The 22,946-nt window shown below is 40.6% G+C and overlaps 1 protein-coding gene across 3 annotated transcripts in view; it reads left to right on the forward strand.

Annotated features, from left to right (window-relative positions):
- LOC311526006 (glypican-5-like) overlaps window positions 1–22,946 on the forward strand; it is a 601,789-nt gene that overhangs the window by 42,728 nt on the left and 536,115 nt on the right. The gene's annotated exons all lie outside the window — the stretch shown is intronic.

Genomic DNA, 22,946 nt, shown 5'->3' on the forward strand with positions numbered 1-22,946 from the left:
GACATTTGAAAGATTATGCTCTGAGAGGAGTGACTGTTCTCTTAATAACAAGTAGAATTGTCTTTCATCTGGAGATTGCTATATTCGGGCTGGTGTCTTCTGGTCACAGTATTACTCAGGAAAATCAAATGCTTGTATAGGACTTTATATTGCAAAGTGCTGAACGCTCTGTCGGCAGTCCAGCAAAGAACTTATGCACAGGCTTAACTTTAAACGTGTGAGTGGTCCTATTGATTTCTGTGGGACTACTTGTGCTTACAAAGCACTTCAGTACAGACTTCTTTTTTGTATCTGGGCCCGAGTGCTCAGCACCTTGCAGCATTAAGCCTTAAAATATGCTAACCTGGACCAGGATTCATTTGATTAATAGAATTGGCATCATCCTGTATACTCAGTGTTATCAGCAGATTTGTAGATCTCTTGTCTAGATGCTGCCTTTGGGGGGAAAAAAGATGACTTAAAATAAATAGAAATTAGTAAATGGTTTAAAGCAGTGTGTTTCAATCTGTGGTCCATGAACTCTGGGGTCAACAGACTATCTAAGATTTCCTAAGGGATCCACACTCCATGCAAAATTTTTTAGGAGTCCTTAAATGAAAAAAGGTTGAAAACTACTGGCTTAAAGTATGACCATAACAAATGCTGAAAGCTTAAGAAGGCAATCAAATTACAAACTAAAAGTTTTGCGTTTACTTTTGGATGTTACAAGCTGGAGGGAGGTGAGAGCAGGAGGGGGACAGCATGAGAGACATGGCATTTGCTTTATTTCACAGTTAGTCTTGGAAAATACTTCAATATTCCACATGGCTTTAAAATCCGGTAGCAAGGCCCTTTCGAGCAGCACTGTGGTAAAGCTGGGAAATACATTGTAATTGTTGAATGCTGGTGAGTGATTCAAGTGATCTTTCAGTATCGTTATAGAATAAAGATACGGTCAGAATAGATTAACCTCTCAACCCCTTAGGTCAAGCCAGCAGTTTTATTCCTTGATGCTGATGAAGCCTTTGGAGGAAAGTCTTTGGACATTTCAAGTAGCTTAAATTTCCAGTTGTTTCTTAGAAATGGGCAAATAGGTTGTTTATTGTAAGTTATGGACTGTCTTTTGTCTAGGTTAGGTGAGAACTTTTGATAATGTAACTTTGCTTTGTTGCACTGAGAGCTTCATGTGTTCTTTAGGCTTTCCTTTGCACAAAACCAAAGTTCCTTTCTTCATGTGACATTCTGTTGCTAAGAGTGGTATGATACAGGACACTTACCAAGAGGTGAGATCTTAGTTCAGTCCTTTTTGTCCATTTTGTTTTGCTGCTGTTTTACATTATTATAAAAAGTCATGGCTGCAAATACGTGAATCAACTTAGTCTCAACAAACCTTGTTTTAAAAGGGCCTCAGGTCTTCCTTAGCCTTGGTGCTGTAGAAGCAATACAGCATCATTCAAAAGTGAGTTGCCACTTCTCCAGTTGCTTATTTTTGAGGGTGTCTGCTGTCTTTCAAATTTTCTTTGCCTCCTTGAATGTTTTACAAGATCTTCCCCTTTTAGAGGGCAGCTCGCTAGTAGACCTTGTTGCCTACTCTTGGGAAACATATGCTCAGATGCTTTTATAGACTCCTACAATTCAAAGCCATTGTATTACACACACTTTGTGAGTGTGTGATCCCTAAAACTATAATACAGCTTTTAGGATGGGATTTTCAAAAGGGCTCAGTGTTGGCCGAATTCTGCTCCTGTTGGAGTCCGTGGCAGTTGGACTTTAATGCGAGACTAGTTCGGCCCGTGCTGAGCACGCATGAGAGTTGGACCCAAAAGCGATGCACTGGGTTAAAATGATACATGAATTTTTAAAAACCCTCCCATTTGGGCAATGTTGTTTCTCATTTTCCTGTGTGGAGGCCAAATCCCATTTACTTAGATGGGGCCATAATTGGGTTCTGAGAGTATTCGTGGGAAAGCTTGGATATTTGATTAGAGAGGAGATTTTGATGCAAGCAGGGCAGTATGAAGAGGGTTCAACTGAATACTCTCCCTGACATGCATGTGAACCTCAAAAGGTTGTATCTATTTTGGACTGAGGAGACTTCATTTTATTTTTATTAAAAACACACACACACACACACACACACACACACACAGGTATTTGAATTATTCTGCAGTCAAAGCTGAACTAAACTATTTTTAACAGCTGCCAAAGTCACGTAACATGATTAGTGTGTAAAACTCAATTAAATGTATTACATCTGTGGACAGACTTGTTATTTTTGGATTAGTGCCCAGTTCAGACACATGGTCAGCTTTAGCACTACTACTGCTGAATCCCTTTTTTTTTCCTTTAAATTTTGCATTCTGAGCAAAGCTGTGCTAGTGCAAACACTTAATAAATCAAACTTTCACATTCTGCAAACGTCTGAGCTTGTGTTTCTGCCTCTCGTGTTGTTGCTGTAATACCTGAGTGGAATAGGAAGAGGGACCACTTGGCCTTGGCTATAGGTCTGGCAGGCACCTTTCCTGGTAATGTTGGGGATGGATGGATGCTGGTAGGCTGATGTCAACTAGCCAATTGGATCATGAGAGACACCACCAGCAATTGGATTCTACGGTGATGAAAGAGACAGACACTCTGTCATCTGAATCAGGCCCTGAGTATCTGAGATGATGCCAAATCAAAAAGTCGTTCTGTATATGGCATATTGTAAAGGTTTAATGGGAAAATTCTTGGATTTACTATTATTTAACATGTTATATCATGGAAAAGTCTAAAAGCCATAACCACTGTGCAGACATATTGTTAATGATGGTCCCAGCCACAATCCCTGGCTTGTAGTCTAAAAGAGAAGATGTAGAAGGTGGATGGGACAAGCAGGTGGGCCAGGGTGCAGAAAACAGTGTAACAAATAACTAGAATATAGAATGTTTACAGGTCTTAGTCAGCCGGGTATAGTGATCACAGTATGTCAACTTCCTAGCCACTATCAGGTTGTACTTTACCATATGCTGTATGGGAAAGTTCAAACCGTCCCATCCCTCAACCCCACTGTCCAGCAGATCCTCTGTCCCCAGCCTGGGATGACCAACTAATCCTTTTTTTACTTTTAAATTGAACGGAATCTAAAATGCAACCTTATCACTAACAAAGCCTTTCATTCTTTAATTCATTTTGAGAACAGAATATTCTTCCTTGAGCTAAGCATTCCTTTCTTAAAACTTTCTGTTTGCAAATAAACAGCTGAATTGCTGAAGGTTAGAGTGCAACAGGTTAATTTTGCTTGTGGTGATACTACACATTATTTGACACCTTCCCGGCCAGCCACTCCTGCACTCCTTGTGGGGAGAGTTTCAAACAAGAGGACTTGGATTCATTGTTAATGGATTAAAAGCCATGCGAGTGTGGAGACTGAAAGTTGCTGTCAGAAGAGGTATCATAGTCTGACAATAAAGCTTTGTTGTGTGCAGACAGCAGAGAGAAACCTGCCCTCCATCCTCACTGCCTTTTCAATGGAGCACTAACAGGTGCTCTGTATGAGGCCACAGAAGGTTGGCTCTGCTCCTGTCATCTTATGGTGAGGCTAATTTGTGGTAATGAGAATCCAACTGCTAGTAATTTATTCATTTGGCTGATGATCTCTGGGGAGAGGCGGGACAATGTACTTTGAAACCTATGCCAATTTTCAGCCCCCAAATTAGCAGGTGTTAGAGCTGCCAGAAAATGATTAGTAGAAGTTTGACTGTTTCTGACAATTTGGTTTCTCACTGGTGTATTTCTCTCATATTTTATTTACTTTTCACAACAGACTACAGGAAATAGATGCTCATGGGTGCTGAATAAAACACTGTTCCTGTGAACAACAGGATATTGGCCATAAAGCAACGTTTTAATTCTGTGGGTCATAGAATCAAAGCAGCCCTACTACATAACATTTGGGTTCCCCCCTCCAGATTTTGCGTGTTCCCTTTAGGGCTCAGTTGTCCTATCAGACACAGCTGTAAGGAAGGAGCCGTTTGAGTCAACGGGTGTAGTTCTTCCCATGGTGCCCTGACATATGGGGATTTCACAGCTGGTGCCATTCCCTGGCCCTTCCTCCCCTTCACCCTTGAGGTGACTGGAGGGGCTGTGAGGATGGCTTGCCCTGAACAAGGTAGAGAAATGCAAGATGGAGCGATTCCCTGTTACTGTTGTATTGTTAATAATAAGAGTGCCTAGATTCCCCACTGAGACTATATGCATATTAAGGGACACTCCCCCCCCCCCCCAATTGTGTGATCTAAACAGGCAATGAGTGGGAGGGAAAATGGAGGCACAGACAGGTGGAGTGACAGGCGGAGCCAGGTTCAGACCTAAGGACTCCTCACTCCCAGGCTTCCTGCACTTAGGATGGAAGAATCCAATGCACCGCTACAGACTAGGGACCGAATGGCTAGGCAGCAGTTCTGCGGAAAAGGACCTGGGGTGACAGTGGACGAGAAGCTGGATATGAGTCAGCAGTGTGCCCTTGTTGCCAAGAAGGCCAATGGCATTTTGGGATGTATAAGTAGGGGCATAGCGAGCAGATCGAGGGACGTGATCGTTCCCCTCTATTCGACATTGATGAGGCCTCATCTGGAGTACTGTGTCCAGTTTTGGGCCCCACACTAGAAGAAGGATGTGGATAAATTGGAGAGAGTCCAGCGAAGGGCAACAAAAATGATTAGGGGTCTAGAACACATGACTTATGAGGAGAGGCTGAGGGAGCTGGGATTGTTTAGCCTGCAGAAGAGAGGAATGAGGGGGGATTTGATAGCTGCTTTCAACTACCTGAAAGGGGGTTCCAAAGAGGATGGCTCTAGACTGTTCTCAATGGTAGCAGATGACAGAACGAGGAGTAATGGTCTCAAGTTGCAGTGGGGGAGGTTTAGATTGGATATTCGGAAAAAAATTTTCACTAGGAGGGTGGTGAAACACTGGAATGCGTTACCTAGGGAGGTGGTAGAATCTCCTTCCTTAGAGGTTTTTAAGGTCAGGCTTGACAAAGCCCTGGCTGGGATGATTTAACTGGGAATTGGTCCTGCTTCGAGCAGGGGGTTGGACTAGATGACCTTCAGTGGTTCCTTCCAACCCTGATATTCTATGATTCTATGATTCTAACAATCTGCCCACTAGACCACTCTGCCTCCCACTTTATGACCCCACTACAAAAGCCAGGTCCAGTCTGGCTTTTTCTCAGTGCAGACAGTAAAATGACTGACAGTGCAGTAATCAATGGGCGCTGGATCTTCATGTCACTGGCGTCCCTGCCTGCATGACAGCTGGTGTCCTAAGAAAGAAGTAATGTAACTAGCCAGCACCGCCAGCCTCCTGGCTGGCCTATGAAATGAGCATTTTGCATATGAGTTTGCTGAGTCACAGGGCTGCTGACACATATCTTACTGAACTTGGAAATATTCACTTGAAATGTGGACGACTGGTTAGCAAAGCTGACATGCAATGAAATTTACAAAACAAAAAAAACTTGGCTGCAGAAATACATTCTGGTTTGTAGTTAATTACTATATGAAATGTAGGCACAGTGTGGTGAATAGATGGCATCCAAAATCAATGAGCTATTTAAAAAAAAAAATCCTGCCTGTGGATTATTTACTGCTGGATAACAGAGAAGTAGGAGTCTTGTTTTTAAATAGGTTTTTTGTAATCTCATAATACTTGGTCTTTTATCCGGACAAACTGTTACACACCCCTTTCCACATGCATGACCCTGCTAAGTAGAGTCCTGTACTCTACTGACCTACTGAGCTGAAAGTTAGCCAAGGTGTATAATTTTGTTTTGGCTTGTTGAACAAAGGACTCCCTACAGAGAGAGATCCAGGAGAGGCTCCATTGGAGTATTTCTCTTCCCCTCCTGTACATGGTTCAATCCCATTTGAATGGGCCAAATGATCTCTGTTTGTAGCTGTGAAAGTTCTGATTTCAAAAAAATATATTTGTCTAAAAGGAAGATTGGAATATCCCTTTTAGCCGTGGCATCTTATGCATGATGAGCATACATAGTCTTTTGTCTCCTGTTGGTTTTGTGTTGTGTTCATGTTTACCAGTTGGGATGGCACTATATCTTCACAGGTATAAGATATATTTACTTACATCAAGCTCCATCATATTGCCACTGCTGTCCATTTTATTATTAATAATAATAACACCTAGCTCTTTATAGCACTTTTAATTCATAGCTCTCCCTTGACAAATATTAGTATCATTCCCCCATTTTACAGATGGGGAGATATGGAAACTGAGAGATGAAGTAACTTTCCCAAGGTCACGTGGAAGGTCAGTAGCAGAGCCAAGAATAGATTCTAGGTCTTCTGAGTCCCAGTCTTGTCCATCATGAGAGGCAGTGTAGAACAATGGATTAGACACTGGCTTGGGATTCTGAATGAAGGATCATCTTTTTGAAGTTATTCATCGTCAGCGTTATGACGGGGTACCCCTCCTTTCTTCATTTCCTCCATTGGCTCCCTCTCACTCTGTGCATCAGGAAACAGACAGAGAATACATAAGCATTATGAACTTCCCATTACTGCTTCACTAACACTTTCAAGTTAGTCTACATATGGAGAGTAAAAGTTCAGACTTCTTTCTGATCAGTGTCTTTTTCTCAGCAACATATTGAATTATACTTTGCAGTGTCTAATATTCCCTGAAGTTCTAACCTTTTTATATTCTGAACATGTAAAATTAAAAAACCTTTGAGCTGTGCCAGGGAGCATGAATAAATATTAGCATCACATTGTGAACGAACGATTATTGAGCTTGCCCTGCAGTGTGCATCTTGTGTATACTAGACCTCCAAACTCTTCAAATGGAATGAGGTGTTTGTTTGGCTGTGGAATGCAATAGGGTTATTTTCTTGGAGCCAATGCAATACAGTACATTGTCAGAAGTTGTATGTGACTCTCTTTCTGAGTTTTTAAATTCAAACTGACAGATTTTCATATGAAAAACAATTGTAACTTCTGATGCCATAGAAGAAAGTGTGGCTTGTCTACTCTGTGTTGCCTATTTTACAAAGGATGTTGTGTCAGTGTGGTAATTTACTACACACAAATGAATACAAGGAAAGTGTTTTAAACATTGCATCCTGCACTACTGAACGTAGTGCTATAAATCTTCAAGTAATGGGGCGGGGGGGGAAGGGGGATATCGACAAAACTATAGTCCAGTACAGAGCAATAACATGTATTTAGAAGGCTTATATGTAGTCCAAACTGGGAGAATTTAATATTTTGTATGGCTTGGACGGTATTTTTTATTTAAAAAAGAATAAATTAATACTACAAGTTAACACTCAGCCAGTCAGTTTATGTGTTGATAGTCCAGATCCAGAGAGCAGTGGTATTTCCAGAGCTCTTCTACAGTGGCTGGTAGAACTTTTATGTTTGGATAAAACAAATGAGCCTGGCTTTCCAACAAGGCATGCTTCTCCTGCAGTTTGGTCACTCATTTTCTACATGATTCAGCACAAGACTCCCTACGTATTTTAGCATGCAGTAAGGCTATCCTAACTAGGGTGACCAGATAGCAAGTGTGAAAAATTGGGACAAGGGTGCGGGGTAATAGGAACCAATATAGGAAAAAGTCTCAAATATCAGGGTTGGCCTTTATAAAACCGGGACATCTGGTCACCCTAATCCTAACTGTGGCTAGAAGATCACTTGTATTGCTGAGGTCCTGATCTTCTTTTGTGAATACGAAATTGAAACTAATTTTGGGAAATCCATGAGTACATATGTAAAGTGGAGGGAGGGCAGAGATCCTCAGCTGATGTAAATTATCATAGCTCCACTGACTTTACTTATACCAGTTCTGAATTAGGCCCAACAAGCAGGACAAATGCCTGTATTAGTCATACCTGCTTCTTTTTGCTTTTCTAATTTATTTTCCCCAGGCTTCTAGCAGCTGGAAATCAGGTTCTCTTTTTAATTTTTCATTTACTACTTTCTAATTTTATGACTTTTTTTAAACCTTTTTTTCCCCTGAAGTTGTTGCCAGTTTGAAGAAGTTTTCTAGAATCTATCTAACAAATTCTACTTAATTTAAAAAACCCAGAAAACATCACCAAGTCTTCTCTTTTCTAATATGAACAATGACAGCTTTCCTAATAGTTCATGTCCTAGTGGGATCGAATGTATCACATTATCATCACCATACTGTCTCTTACTATGAAAAAGTTCCTCTTGAGTCAACTGTAAACATAAAATGGCACTGCAGGCATCTAGCGGCTTACATCCCAAAATGTATAGGATGATTAATTTGTAGAAATAGAACATTATAAAACTGCATGAAAAGTGATATTTTGAGTTAAACCAAAGAACATTCATAAAGTCAATTTTTTCATGTGATGCCTCAAAATAGTCTTTCACAGTAATATGTGCTTGGAAAGAAAGTATCTTGATCAATTGAATAACTGTCAGGAGACCTGTGTTCTGTGTCTGACTCTATACCCCTGAGTTGCTGTGTGACCTTAGGCAAGAGCCTTTACCTTTCTTCTTCCATTTCCCCATCTGGACAATGGGGATAAAGACACCCCAATGCTTTGAGCTCTGTGGAGGAAAAACACGACACGACAGTTAAATATTATCAAGATGTCTCTTGGAGCTTAAAGATCTAGATAGAGCAGGTGAGTAAGGATGTGCAATAAGGAAATCATGATGATATCTTGTGGATGTGTAACCATCAGCTCAAGCTCACCGTGGCTAAGAAAGAGTTCTTAAGTTTTCCCTCTACACCCTCCCCCAGCTCCTTTTTGATCACTATGGACAATACCACCATCTTGGCCTGATGCTCAGCCCAGTAACCTGAGAGACTTCTTTGACTCTGAGCCCTCTCTAGGTCCTCACGTCCAGATTATGTCCAAATATTTCTGTTCTTTAATCATCGCATGCCTAAGATGCGACCTTTCCTATCCATTCACACAGCTAAAACTCTCATCCAAGCTCTCACCTTGCGTCTTGATTTCTGCAACATCCTTTTCTCTGCCATAACAGATGCAGTCTTGCCCATCTCATATCCCTTCAGAACGGTGCTGCAAAGATCATTTCACTAGCCAGTTGTTTTCACCATGTCACCCATCTCTCAGAATCTTTGCACTGGCTCCCACTTCTTTATCAAACATAAGCTGCTTGTCTTAATTTTCAAGCCCTTCATGGTCTATCCCCAGCCTACCTATCCTTTCTCATTTGCTATTGAAATGTTGACTCCTGATTCAGTTTGGCCATGATGATGCCACCCTCCATTGCCCACTGGTTAAATTTTCAAACAAGCACTTTTATGTTTTCTCCTATGCTGCCTCTCACATTTGGGAGGTGCGCCCCATAAACATCTGGAAAGCTACCTCACTGTCGTCCTTCAGATCCCTCTTATAACTCTCATCTGCCTTGATGCCTACAAAACACTTGATACTGGTTTTGGTGCAAGTGTAGGGTGACCAGATGTCCCGATTTTAAAGGGATGGTCAAGATATTAGGGGCTTTGCCTTATAAAGGCGCTTATTACACCCCACCCCCGTTCCGATTTTTTACACTTGCTATCTGATCACGCTATATGGGTGTGCTGACACCAGTGCTGGTCATGCTGACCAATCTCATTGTTTCCTTGTACTCCCCTTTTGTATCTGCCCATTGTCTTGTATTACACTTGGATTGTAAGCTCTTTAGTGCAGGGACCGTCTTTTTGTTCAGTGTTTGTACAGCACCTAGCAGAATGGGGTCCTGGCCCATGACTATCCTAGTTGTTATGGTAATACTAATGCTAGTAATAATAATTGTTGTTAGCCTTGGTATTTGTCTTCTGAGTTTTGTGGGGTTTTCTGGATGTACTAGGAAAGAGCTTTTTTTTTCCCCTTTGGCATTTTGTTATATTGACTGTGTGATTAAGATTTTATATATATATAATTGAAAAATCAAGAGGGGTAAAGGGAGGAAAAGGTATCCTAAAAATTTCAGCTGATTTTCAGATAAGCATTCAAAATAGAGGCCTTAGATGAAAAATTGAACAAAAACCTAATGGGAACACTTAATCCTAGCTCTCGATTATAAATCACTGTCTTGCAAACCAGGTCCACTGACATAAATCATGTCCAAAGAAGTCATTACATGATCACTAAAACTGGTAACTGACTGCATTGCAAACATAATTTGTTTCCTTTTAAATGCAGAGAAGACCCTTGTATCAGGTCTTATAATTAATTACATTGAAATAGGCTTATCTCAGCCAATCAGAGTACAGGGATGCTGTAGCAGTACTAGTGGATAATAGTACAGTGAGTCCTCTGTTACACAGTTTCATGAATCCTGTGTGCAAGTCTGCTTTGTGTCATCACTATGTGGTTATTTTTCAACTGTATGGTTTGCAGATCCCTGTACTCTGGGTGACTGACAACCATTGTAAGCCAAGCAGAATCCAGGGACTTGCATAATAATTGCACTGCTATTTCTATGAAAATATTTCTCCTCTGATTACTAGAAATGTACTGATTGGACTCCTATACTGAGAGCTTTTGATTTTTAGAACATCTATGCGTATTGGTAGGCTTCTTTTAAATATTCTAAATATAAGTATTTAGAAAGTACTCATTTAGGATCAGGAAACTTAATAGAGGATTTGGTGACCTTGATTTTTAAAATTACATGTCAAAAGGTAAAACCTAATTACATTACATTACAAACTAATTTTGGTTTAAAGCCAAAACAAATAAGAAAAGATCAATTTAACCCATGTAGTCATCTGATTGTTGTTGGGCTTCCTTAGTCTGTTTGCCTGACTCCATATGTTGGTTCTCATCTGATACCTAGATTGTAAGCAATTTGGTACAGGGACTCTCTTCATTATCTATTTATCCAGTGCCTAACAAAATGGGGATGGCAGTGGGACGTTTGCATGCTACTGCAGTACAACTAATATGTGATGTAATGTGTCATTTATTCATTTTAAATGTTCGGGTTTCCATATTTCAGCCACCTATCATCACAATTACCATCTTGATTCATATTTCTGTGGGAAAACAGGAAAGAGTTAAGACTTGAAATCTGCTGAGTGCTAAATTTGCAGAACAGTTTAATGGGGATCTATTGATCAGTGTGTGTGCCAATATTTTTAATGTAACTGGCTTTAAATGACTGCAGTGCATTTCTTCAACACCATGAAAGTGCCTTGGCTGGCCATTGCCTCCTCCCCAGTGTATGAATGTAGAATGGAGGATTAAGTCGATAGATAATTGATGGATAAGTCCCAAAAGAAGGGAAGAACAAAGATAAATGAGCAAACTGTCTATTCATAAAAAGAAAATGTAGAAAAACCTACAAAGAGCAGAGCAAGCAAATAAGATTGAGGGCTTGTCTACGTGGGGAAATTGACTGGAATAGCTATTGCGAAGTAGGATAATCTGGAACAGTTCCCTGAATGGACATTCTATTCTGGAATAATTAATGCACTTTCAAAGCAGGTCAATTATTCTGGAATAAAATTTCTTCTAGAATAGTGTTTCTACATGGGAAGATAGTCTGGTCACTTTCCTCTTGTAGACCAGACCTAAAACCTGTGGACTTCACTGGGATACTAGCAAGTGCTTGCTGAATTGGGGCCTTGGCAAACAAAGAACTTGTTCCTGAATGCTTTTATGAGTACATTAATAATAATAGGCCTAGTTTGCAATCGGCCTAATCGAAGTTTGTGTTCTGGTTGAAGACCTTAGACCTGGCAGGATTTTAGTAGACTCCAATTTTGATAATTGAAAAAATCTCTTCCATGCCAAAGGTAGATAATTCATCCCAATAATGGAAACTGTGGGAAAAAATTTAAAAACAGGGCTTTAGGCAGCTGCCAAAGACAACCTGCAATATATGACTAATATTTTAATGATGATTCAGGATTAAATCCCCTTCCCTACCTCCTAAAGAATGATTAATTGGTAACTTGGTTTTGTTGTTTTATTAGTCTGTTTATGAAATTGAAAACTGATTGATTAAGCAAGCCCTTATGCTCCTTTTAGATGCAAAATTTAACATGTCCTTTGAGGAAGAATATATGTTATCGTTATGTATTATTACTGTTGGGCAATTCAATAAAAGTAGCCGTTGGAGGTAATCAACTAAAGATGAAAGGGTTGGTTTGTAGACAATTGTCACTTTACTCTCATTGTCACATTTTTATGCTTTTAAAAGAAAGTGCGTAAGTGAGACTGACAAGGTTAAGAGAGCAGATATCTGAAAGGGAATGTGTTCTGCAGAAAACAATAGTGGCAAATCTTAGCCCTATGGCCCGGTAATAACAATGTTCCATTTCAGCTTGCAGCATTATATCACCTACCCACTGCAGAGTGTAGATGAATGACTGACTTGTAAAAGAATAAAAACAACTTTTCAGGATAAAATGGCATTAGGAAGTATTTTTTCATCATACTGAATGTGTTCCAGGAGGGAAATGCCCAGTGGTGATTTTGATACTTCTAAATCCTTTTAGAGGAAGAGTTTATTATTTTGTCATTCCTGCTCTTAAAAACAGATAAGCAACAAATGAATCCTTTCTAGGATGTTTTTGTACTTTTAAAATATTTTGTATAGGTTTTACTGATTGGAAATATTGAGAGCATGTTCTTGGAGGATAGATTTTTTTTTATTTGTTTGAAAAAACTGTTTTTAAATTACAAATTGTTAACAGAAAATGGTTATTTATTTATTATGTTACCCCTTGTTATGGGACCCACATCACGGTAGGCACTGTATACAAATGGAATAAAAAGACAGTCCCTGCCCCTAGATACTTTACCGTCTAAGTGTCACACAGGAGACATCTTTCAGAGTAGCAGCCGTGTTAGTCTGTATTCGCAAAAAGAAAAGGAGGACTTGTGGCACCTTAGAGACTAACCAATTTATTAGAGCATAAGCTTTCGTGAGCTACAGCTCACTTCCTCAGATGCATATCGTGGAAACTGCAGCAGGCTTTATATATACACAGAGAATATGAAACAATACCTATTCCCACCCCACTGTCCTGCTGGTAATAGCTTACAGGAGACATCGGGTACAGACAGATGGGAGACTACAAGGAAATAATGAGGCAATACTGGTCAGCATGCTAGGTAGTGGTCTCGGCACTTAAAATTAATTTTTTTCCCTAAATTTAAAACAAGGTAATATTTACCTCCCCAGATCCAAGTTCAGGGTTCTGGGCTTGGGTTGCAACACTTAACATCATTTCCACAAAAGGCTTGTGCCCTTCCGGTCTCACTGTTTGACCTGTTTGTTCCCAGGTTGGGGGTAGGATTGAAGAGATGAACATGCTTGGGAATGTTTTGCTTAAGAAAGGGACCAAGGCGGATCTTGGAACATTCACACTTGTGGACATTGATCCCTAGATTGATGCATTTAAAAAGTTGTATGAAATAAAGGAAATGGCAAAGGTTGTTCTGAAAGGAAGGAAGGCAAAGCTGATTCTTCATTTACTTGATTTGTAATTGTATACCTTACATCCAAAGCTTGTACAACATGTTGGGATATATGTGCTTTATTATTATTATTACTTATTGTTTATTATGTCTCCTTATTCCTTCTACTTTTCTTTTCTTCTGTGCTTGTCCTCGAGATGCTCCTCTTGGAGGTGATGGAGAGAGCATATCTGCCTAGAGGCGACCCCCACCCCCCAGTCCTGTGGAGGGTCAGCCCATTTTAGTGGTCATTGTGACACCAAAATAACCTAACTCCTCTGGGTCTTACACTACTCTTGCTGCAGTGTAAATTGGGAGGAGCACTACTGATACCAGCTGAGTCAAACAGGAGTGAATGAGAGAGACTCAGTCCCTTTAAAATTTCCTGCCTTTGCTAACGTTGGCATCATTTAATGAAGATATAAATATAAAATATTTTGAAGGTGTATTGTGGCACATCGTGGACACCTGGGGCTAGCTGGTCAAACACAGGTTTGCCCAGGCCTGTTGCCAAATGAGCATGTTAATGTATATAAACACAGTTGTCAGCAAAAAGTTACTCTAGATCACACTCCAAACCATTTTGCTCATTTTTCCCCAGGTACAAAAATGTCCATAAATGTATTCATGTGCAAGTTTGCACTAGTGTGAAACTAACATGGGCTTCTATTTCTGTGCCTATCTCTTCCATGTTTTTAGCCTTGCATATGGAGTGCAAATTCTTGGAAATGTAACTATTTGAATGCAAGCCTTTTCTTTATTTCTGTTTGTTTCCTTTAGGAATTTGGATTTATTCAGTGTAATATTACATCCACAATTACCGCCATCCTTACATAAAGCTTAAGACGTGCACTGAAAGATCAGATGTTTCAGACTATAACTACAAAACAAGTTGCTAAGTAATCTGAAATACTTTGTAATTTATATTTAACTATTTTTGGATAAGGGAATATCATACTCTACACCAGCAGATGCAGAATGTGGCTATCCATGTATTAAAAGGAGCATACAACTGCTTCAAACTCTACACTGGGTTCATGCTCATTGTCAGTGTACATCAGGGTGCCGGTGATTATCTATAAAGTTCTATTGGCTGTCTCTGAGATTGTCTCCTCCCCTATACTCCATCATGCCAGATATGATTGGCTGGAATACTTTTGCTGTCTGTCTCCAGGATGGAGCATACCTGATATGTTTGAAGGAGTGGGTTGATTCTGTAGCCCTATTGATTGGGCTTTGAAATTTTGTGTCTATTTTATAAACCTATAGATATTCTGATAGGCATATTGCAAATTAATATATAAATAAATATGGGACAGCTTTAATCTCTTTATCATCCTCTCTCTTAAATATCTCTTAAATTGTGTTGCAAGGAAGTTACATGGTGGTGCAGTTTAAGAGGGTTTGGGGTCTGGATGAGTTAGTAACACGCATTGCTACTTCACTGCAAACTGCATTCCTTAACAGAGCTCTCTTGAGGCAATGCCCCCACAGAAGCTTTGCTGAGTGGAGAAGGCAGAGGTGCACTAATGCATCCTTTTCTCTCACCCACAACCTTCTCCTCTTGCACCCTGAGATGATGCTGAGTTCCCAGTCATCAGGTCTCTGGTGGAGGTGTTAGAGGGGTGGAGCAGTGGATGCCGGAGAAGAGCAATTCTGTAGAGAAAGGACATGGTAAGAAAGAGGGACTTTTGGGGCAGAAGGTTAATGGGGGAGTAGGAGTTCTTGCTGAGGCCAGAGGAAGGATGACAGGAGCAGACAGCGAGCTCAGATGCAGTTCGGGGGTGCTGTCGGAGAAGCAAGAGAGAGGGGCACTAGCAAAACAGTGCTGCTTCTTCCTCACTTCTTCACCCAGTGTTCCCTTCTATGACTCAACAGGAGGAGAGCACTCTGTGGTTTGCTGCAGAGGAAGTCCACAGGGAGTGGCAAGGCTGTTGAGACCAGGGTTTGGAGGTGAAGAATTTGGGGGTATTCCCCACCCCACTTCCTGTGACCCACCTCCTATCTGCAGGAGAGGAAGGCCCCTAGCAAGTCGTAAGGGACTCATCAGCCCCCACACTTGTGAGGCTAGTAACTGAGGTTCGCATTTGAAAGGAAAAGGGCTAGAGCGACTGACTGACTAATGAATGAAAGCTTATGTCTCTAGCAGTCACTTGACATGCCATGCTAAATTCAGAATCCAAAGATGTCTGCAGAAGCTCATTTTATAGTTTAATTTAAGTCATTCTCTGGCTGAAATGGGGAAAATAATGCAAATCGATTACAGTGATCAGATAACATACATCAACAAGGATTTTTTACTGGAAGCAATAGGCATCAAAGAGCCATTAATTTAGTATCCTTGGTATTGCTCCTTTGCATTCAATGGCTGTTGTTTCTATTTTGCACTTAAAAACCCTTGGGCTAATTGTGTATGTCTACCAGAAACATGCTTACTGTAAGTAATGGCAGGGAAGGGGAGTCATGGAATCTTTTAATTTCTCTGCCCATTCTTGTATTGGTGACTCTGAAGTCTCTGTTACTATACATAGCTTTCAGTTTACAAATAGTGGAGGTTTACTATAAAATCAACAGCCTCTAACTGCTTTGTGGATCTCAGAGGAGAGAGAGGCCAAACAAAGCAGGCTGCTTATCAGATTCTCCTTTTTTCTGTCCCTGGCACTCTGTGCCATACGTGAGACAGGTGTTGCACCGATATTGATGGCTTATTCAAGATTTAGGGGGCTACAGATTTTGGAGGATATGCTCCCTCTTGAGCATGTAAATCTGTATGGATATCTGCTGCTGTTTCATTCGTCATACTACCTCCTGGCAGCAAAAACCCAGCAGGATCCATACTGCCCATCGACTGTGGCTGCTCTGTAGTAGTAGCAGCATAGGGACCTGGAGAGAGGTAATAATGAATTGTTACTCCAGTCTCCTGGCCCAGATTTGTGTGTGGAAAACATGGCAGAGAGTAGGGGATACTGTCTTTTGGGAGAAGCATCCCCCTTCCTCTATTTGCTCCCACCCATCTGGACCCCCCTGGGGAAGGGGCATCAGCATGGGCAAGGGGAGAAGGTACTCTAAAGATGTTGCTCCTTACTTCCCCTACTTAAGGGGGAGAGATACACATGGAGTCTCCTTCCATGTATGGCTCTGCAAGAGGATGATCCAGGCCATTCTGATAAGATACTCTCTTCATTCATGTAACAAAAAAAGATTGATGATTTTCTGTCCAATAACTCACAGGACCATCAACAGTCATCCTGAGTGTACAGATTATTTTCTTTGAAAGAGGACCTAAGAGTTGGACCCTCGGCTGGTTTACCTCCACCAGCTTCCAGGGTGATATGCCAATTTATACTAGCGGGGAAACCCATTAGACTCGAAGATTCTGATTCAGCAAGTCACTTAAAAGGCCCAGATTTTTGAAGGTATTTGGGCATTGCTGTCCTCAGTGTTGCAACGCCGAACTGATTTTAAGAGTCTGTCTCATCTGCAAGAGGAGCTAAATGCCATTCACTTTCATTGAGACTTAGGTTCCTAAATTGCTTTTGAAAATAAGATTTAGGCTCCTACTTCAGTTACGTGTTGCAATGCTGAGTGGATCAGCACCTAACAACCTCTCTAAATCTGGACCATAAGCACTTATTTAACTTTAAACATGTATTTAACAGCCATTGTCTTCATTGGGAGTAAGCTCGTGCTTATGTGCTTTGCTGCACGGTGGCCAAAGGGCCCAGGACTGCAAGCCTTTACACATGTGAGTAATCCATATGTACAGGTATTATCCCATCCGTTGCATGCTTGAGTTAGGATTTGTAGGATTGGGCCCTTTAATGGTATCTCTAGAAAAAGAAATGTGTAGAACTCCCATCTCTGAATTGTACTTCTAAAACTCCAGGAAGCAAGGCATGTTTTGAATTTCTTTTTAGCTATTGCAACACAATGTACCTTCTTCAGACTTTTTTAATGGAAAAAAGAACAAATTGAATATATTTCTATATAGTAAAATTTTAACCCTGCAGCCAAAACACCAGTCCTCAAAAACAGAAGTGGATGTACATTTACATATATTAAGCACATCTGAGGAATATTGCTTTTTACCTAATCCTTTAAATGCTACAAAAAGATCTCATTCAACTACAGTCATCTATAAAACAGTACTTAGAAAAGATAATCTTGCCTAAATTTAATGACCAACAAAGGGAAGTTTTAGGGGTGCTACTAGATGAGTTTGAAATTAAAAAGACAATAAAACAACTGCAGGAAAAGAAATCCTTTAGCCCAAATTGCTTTGCTGTTGATGTCTCCCAGACTTCTGCAGATCAATTGATTATCCCTCTAAATATGTATAAGGTCTCTTATGAAAGCAAAATACTTCCCTTGAGTAATTCATAAACTTGGAAAATAACTTCCTTTCTTCTCTTTTTCTGTTGTGTGTGAAAGCTAATCTCAGAGATAAATTCACATGTAACATTTATCTAAAATATTGACTGTCGGGTTAGATAGTATGCGGAATGACCAAGCAGGCTTTGTGGAAGAGAGATGAGCCTCAGGAAATCCTGTTTATCCAGGAAAACCAAACACTGAAACAATGATGATTTTGTTAGATACAGAGAAGGTGCTTGACAGTATGCCGTTGCTGTTTCAAGTTGTTTGCCAAATTTAGCCTAGGTACGGAATTTCATTGTGGCTCAAAATACTCCATTTGATGATGTCTGCTATTGCTATTAATGGAAATATTCCTTTTTTATTTAACATAACCAGAATAACCAGACAGGGATGTCCCTTGTTGACCCTGTTTTTATGATGGTTCTAAAACCCTTCACTGCTCCTCTTGGAGCAAATAATGAGATGAAAGGGGAAAAGACAGCTACCAAAGAACACAAAACAGCTTTATATGCAGCTGATCTTTATCTTTGATGGAGACAATTACTCCAGATTCTGATTGCATTAATAAAGGTGTTGGCACATAATCCGGAGGTAAAATAAGTTTAATAAATCAGAAATCGATTGCAGGAGAAGTGCCTTTTTAGCCCCAGTTTTCCTGTTTTGGATTTCGCTTGGGGATTCACATACAGGAATTAAAGTTCTTTCCAACCTTAAGAAAATATAAGCATTAAATATCAGATCCTCAGCAGTTGTAAATTGTTAGACCACCATTGAAGTCAATGGAGCTATGGCAATGACAGCAGCTGAGGGTCTTCCTTTAAATATCAAGCCACTGATTCATAGAATGAAGGCAGATATGGATAGATGGCTTGTCAGCATGGGTCAGAGTAGCTCTTACCAAGATGAATATTCTTCCTCACAGAGTATAACAAATGAACATGTTCTCCTGTGCTTTAAAACTATTAAAAATAGTCTTTACACAATTGAATGAAGCATTCACCCAAGGCCTGAATCAAAGCCCATTAAAGCCAGTGGGAGTCTTTCCATGACTTTGCATTGGCCTTCTAGCTCTTCATCAGCATGAAACAAACCTGTACCTCCTTTAAAAATGACTGTCTGTGCCTAAGAAAATGAAAGGAGAGGCTTTAATTTCCCCAAATGTAGATATGTTATTGGGAAGCTGAGTGGAATATATTGCTAAATGGCAAATGTGTGAATCATAGTTGGGATGGGTCTTAATAGGCCAGTATTACTAGGAAACCTCCTCTTGGCAACCTGCTATTTAGCCAAAAAAAACAGATTCTTGAGAGTAGAATTACTCACCCACTCATGCAGGGGACCTGCAAGAAAGCAAGAAGTATTAGAATAAAATGCAGCATGTTGATGAGACTTTTTTTATCCTTTTTGAAACTTCTGTTTCATTTGAGATTAATAATCATTTACAGGAACTGTAATTGTAGGAGGAACTAAAATCTAGCCTTGTGAAGGTTTAGTCCAAAATCAAATTGGATTATGATGCTATCTATTTTATTACATACAAGCATGAAATATTAATTTAAAATACTTGTTTCACAATTCTAAGCCCATAGAGTTGGATCCTCACCTGGTGTAAATTGGTATTGTTCCATGGAATGGAGCTATACTGATTTATAGTAGCTGAGGATCTGGCCCACATTGTCATTGACCAGGAAGCAATGATATGAAATACTGGGAGGAAACCAATACTACTTTGGTACCAAAATGTAAGGACAGAAATTTACAAAGACTTTTGTGTATTGAATGATACTAACAAGTGTTGTCATGACACAATTAAGGTTGCAACACATGTGACATAAAACTGGTCCGCACAAAGGCCCCACTTATTCATGGGGACAAATCAGCACAAATGGGCACAAAATCAGTCCCAAAGTGGCCTGATTCCTGCAAAGGAATGCAATTGGAAGGAGCCACTTTTGCCTTTTCCCTCCATTGCACACCCAGGCAGGGGCCATGCCTAACAATCTGGCCATTACAATTTACGTTCCAAATCTTGTAACCCTTATGTGAATATTGCTAACTTCAGTGCAGTTACAAGTTGAAAGTTTGCAGAACTGGACACTTTAACAACACCTGCTTTTTGACACAGAGAAATTGAAATCTGACTGAGATGTTTCTGCCAGAATCTGTTGAAAAACATTGTTTAGAAATTTTTCAATTGGAAAAGAAGAGCGTATTTTTTGTGAAAATGTTACAAACTTTCCAGGTTTTTTATTATTATTTTTTTACTGGCTCTGATTTTTTATTTCTGTACTGAATCTCCTTAATGCAAAGTTATCTTCAGCAATAGTTTAATGAATTTGGTACTTCAAGTAGGAATACTTAGAAATTCAAGGACAAGAACCAGAGAAATATAGGAAAATGTTAAGTATTTGGGTGTTTGGCTTTTTTATCTACATATCTGAGAACAGCATGTTTTGAAATAGTCAGCTGATGCAGGACAAAGATAAAATAAGCTCAGAATGGCATAGGTTGAAGGAAATCACAAAAGAAATTAATGAAGGTTCCTGAAACTTCTTAAAAAGAAAAGGAGTACTTGTGGCATCTTAGAGACTAACAAATATATTCGGGCATAAGCTTTCGTGAGCTACATCTCACTTCATCGGATGCTGTAGCTCACGAAAGCTTATGCTCAAATAAATTTGTTAGTCTGTATTCGCAAAAAGAAAAGGAGTACTTGTGGCACCTTAGAGACTAACATGGCTGCTACTCTGAAACCTGTCATTATGCATGAAACTTCTTAGTTATCTGTCATTCTCTAGAACAGTGGTTCCCAAACTTGTTCCGCCGCTTGTTCAGGGAAAGCCCCTGGCGGGCTGGGCCGGTTTGTTTACCTGCCACATCCGCAGGTTTAGCCGATCGCAGCTTCCAGTGGCTGTGGTTCGCTGCTCCAGGCCAATGGGAGCCGATGGAAGCGGCGCGGGCCAAGGGACATACTGCCGGTATCTTGTCTTTGTTTGTGTTTGATCTTGGTTTATGATGGTTGTGGGTTTTGTCCCCACGTTTTGTAGCTTATTTCGAAATCAGTAAAACATATAAAAAGCCAGTTGCGGAGAGGCACAGAGCAGCTGGAAAATCTCTCTGCAATACTGCTGTGCTTGCTCCCACTGTAAGTGGCAAAGCACCCAATGGGCCTCAATGGGGCAGGAGTAGGAGTAGTTTTGAATTACAGGCAAAGGGGCACAACACCTTTCAGGGCTTGGCATGTAGTTAGAGGAAATGTAACAATCTGACATTCCTGGGGGAGGTGGGAATATTTACTAACAAATATTCATGTATCCATCTTTATTGCTTTGACAAATAGGTGCTTAAGCCAAAGCCTGAAAAGACCAAAATCATGGGAGAAGGATAGGGAGACCACAAACTTTGTGTAAAGTGACCCATGCACACTGTTCTTTCAATCTTCCTTGGTGGGAGAGAGGATAGGGTGGAGGGTTAGGGTTCACTGGGATCCTCCAGCCCCAAGCAAGGCCTTCCCTGTTTATGCCGCTTCCCTTCCCCTCTTCTCCCATGCTGATGTTGCTCAGCACTTCTGATAGTGGTACAGATGCCGACTCGCTTAATGCTGCTTCTGGGAGAGGTAACTTAGCCACAGCTGTTCACCTGGATGTCTGCTCCCCAGGAGTGGGTGGGGCATGTGTGCATGCTGAAGACTGTGACTTCTCCAGACTACCCCCAAGCACCAGAGGAGCCTGATCCCTGGGAAATCCATCAGGGAATAAGGAACTATGCCTAGACGCCAACAGTCCCCTCCGTTCTATGCCCCTGCAGTTGAGAGCCATCCTTTTAGTTTTTCCTCAGCTCAAAGAAATGGGGAAGAGTCTTGTCTCTTTCCTTGAGTCACCTCCCATTGCTGTCTTCCTGCTGATTTTGCAGAGAGGACAATGTGTTGGGTATCTCAAATTTGAAGTAACACTCCAAAATACGGTATGAGGAACAGTTATTCCTGATGTGTCTGAGAATCCCAAAATGAAACAGAACCATCTAATTTCAAGGCAGATCCTCAGCTGTGTTGATGGTGGGGACTAAAAGGGGAAGCAGTTACAACTCCTTGATCTTGGGATGGGAGGCAAAGGTCTACTCTCAGAGCTCTGACAGCATGATTGGGGCCAAAGTGAATAAGATTCTTAACTGCAGAACCATCTTTCCTTCCCTAGGGCATGTTCCTATACTTTTTAATTTATGAAGGGAACAGCCATTTTATAACTAATGTGTGTCCTTTCGAATATATCACCAATCAGTTGTACATTCCTGCTGCATTTACTGCTGTCTAGTCAAACGCTAATATGACGAGTGTAACAGGTGTACTTCGGCCATGGTCTGTGGTGGTCCGGACCACCACAACTTGGTAACAGCCAAATTTTTGCCTTCATGATTCATAGTAAGTAGTACCTTCCTCTGCAAGTAATCCCACTGTTTTCTGTGTAACTACTCCTGGAGTAAGCTACTACTCAGTATGGCAGAACTAGACCCTACATGCTTTCCACAGATTTTTGCAGGTTAAACAGGAAAGGAATGTATTTATGAAATCGACAGAGCAGCTTATCTGCTGCCTATCTTCTGCAGTACAGTAATGCACTAAACTCTGTGTATATTTTAGCATTCTACTGTTTGAGTTCTTTGAACCCTCAGGTCAACAGTTCTAGGCTGGTTTCCTTCTGCAACAGAGCCTCCAGATGGTGATTTTACACAGTTGGGGTGCAATCTTGGCTTCACTGGGGCTCCTCGTGTGCTTAAAGGCGTGGCTGAGTTGGAGTAAGATTGGTCCCTTTCCCCTTTCTTACACATTTTAGTTTATCCCCCAGGAAATGAATTTTAACTGTCTTAGGGATCTCAAGATTTACAGATTAACCATTGGCTTTCCCAGAGTCTCGTATATGATGATTTGTTTGATGAGTGGTTTGGTTCAAAAAATGGAATGAAACCTTTATGGTGATGTTTAGAGTTATTTGGACAAGTTTTCATCTTGGCTTGTTGTTTCAAACCTATGAGTGGCTGCCAACCCATGCTTCAGATAATGCCATTATGATATAGTGGTATCTGGGTCTGCTTTAATGTTTGGATCTTAATTGTGTAAAGGCCCTCCACTCAT

This window comes from Lepidochelys olivacea (genome assembly GCF_965140295.1).
Source record: "Lepidochelys olivacea isolate rLepOli2 genome assembly, chromosome: 9".
Taxonomy (NCBI): Eukaryota; Metazoa; Chordata; order Testudines; family Cheloniidae; genus Lepidochelys; species Lepidochelys olivacea.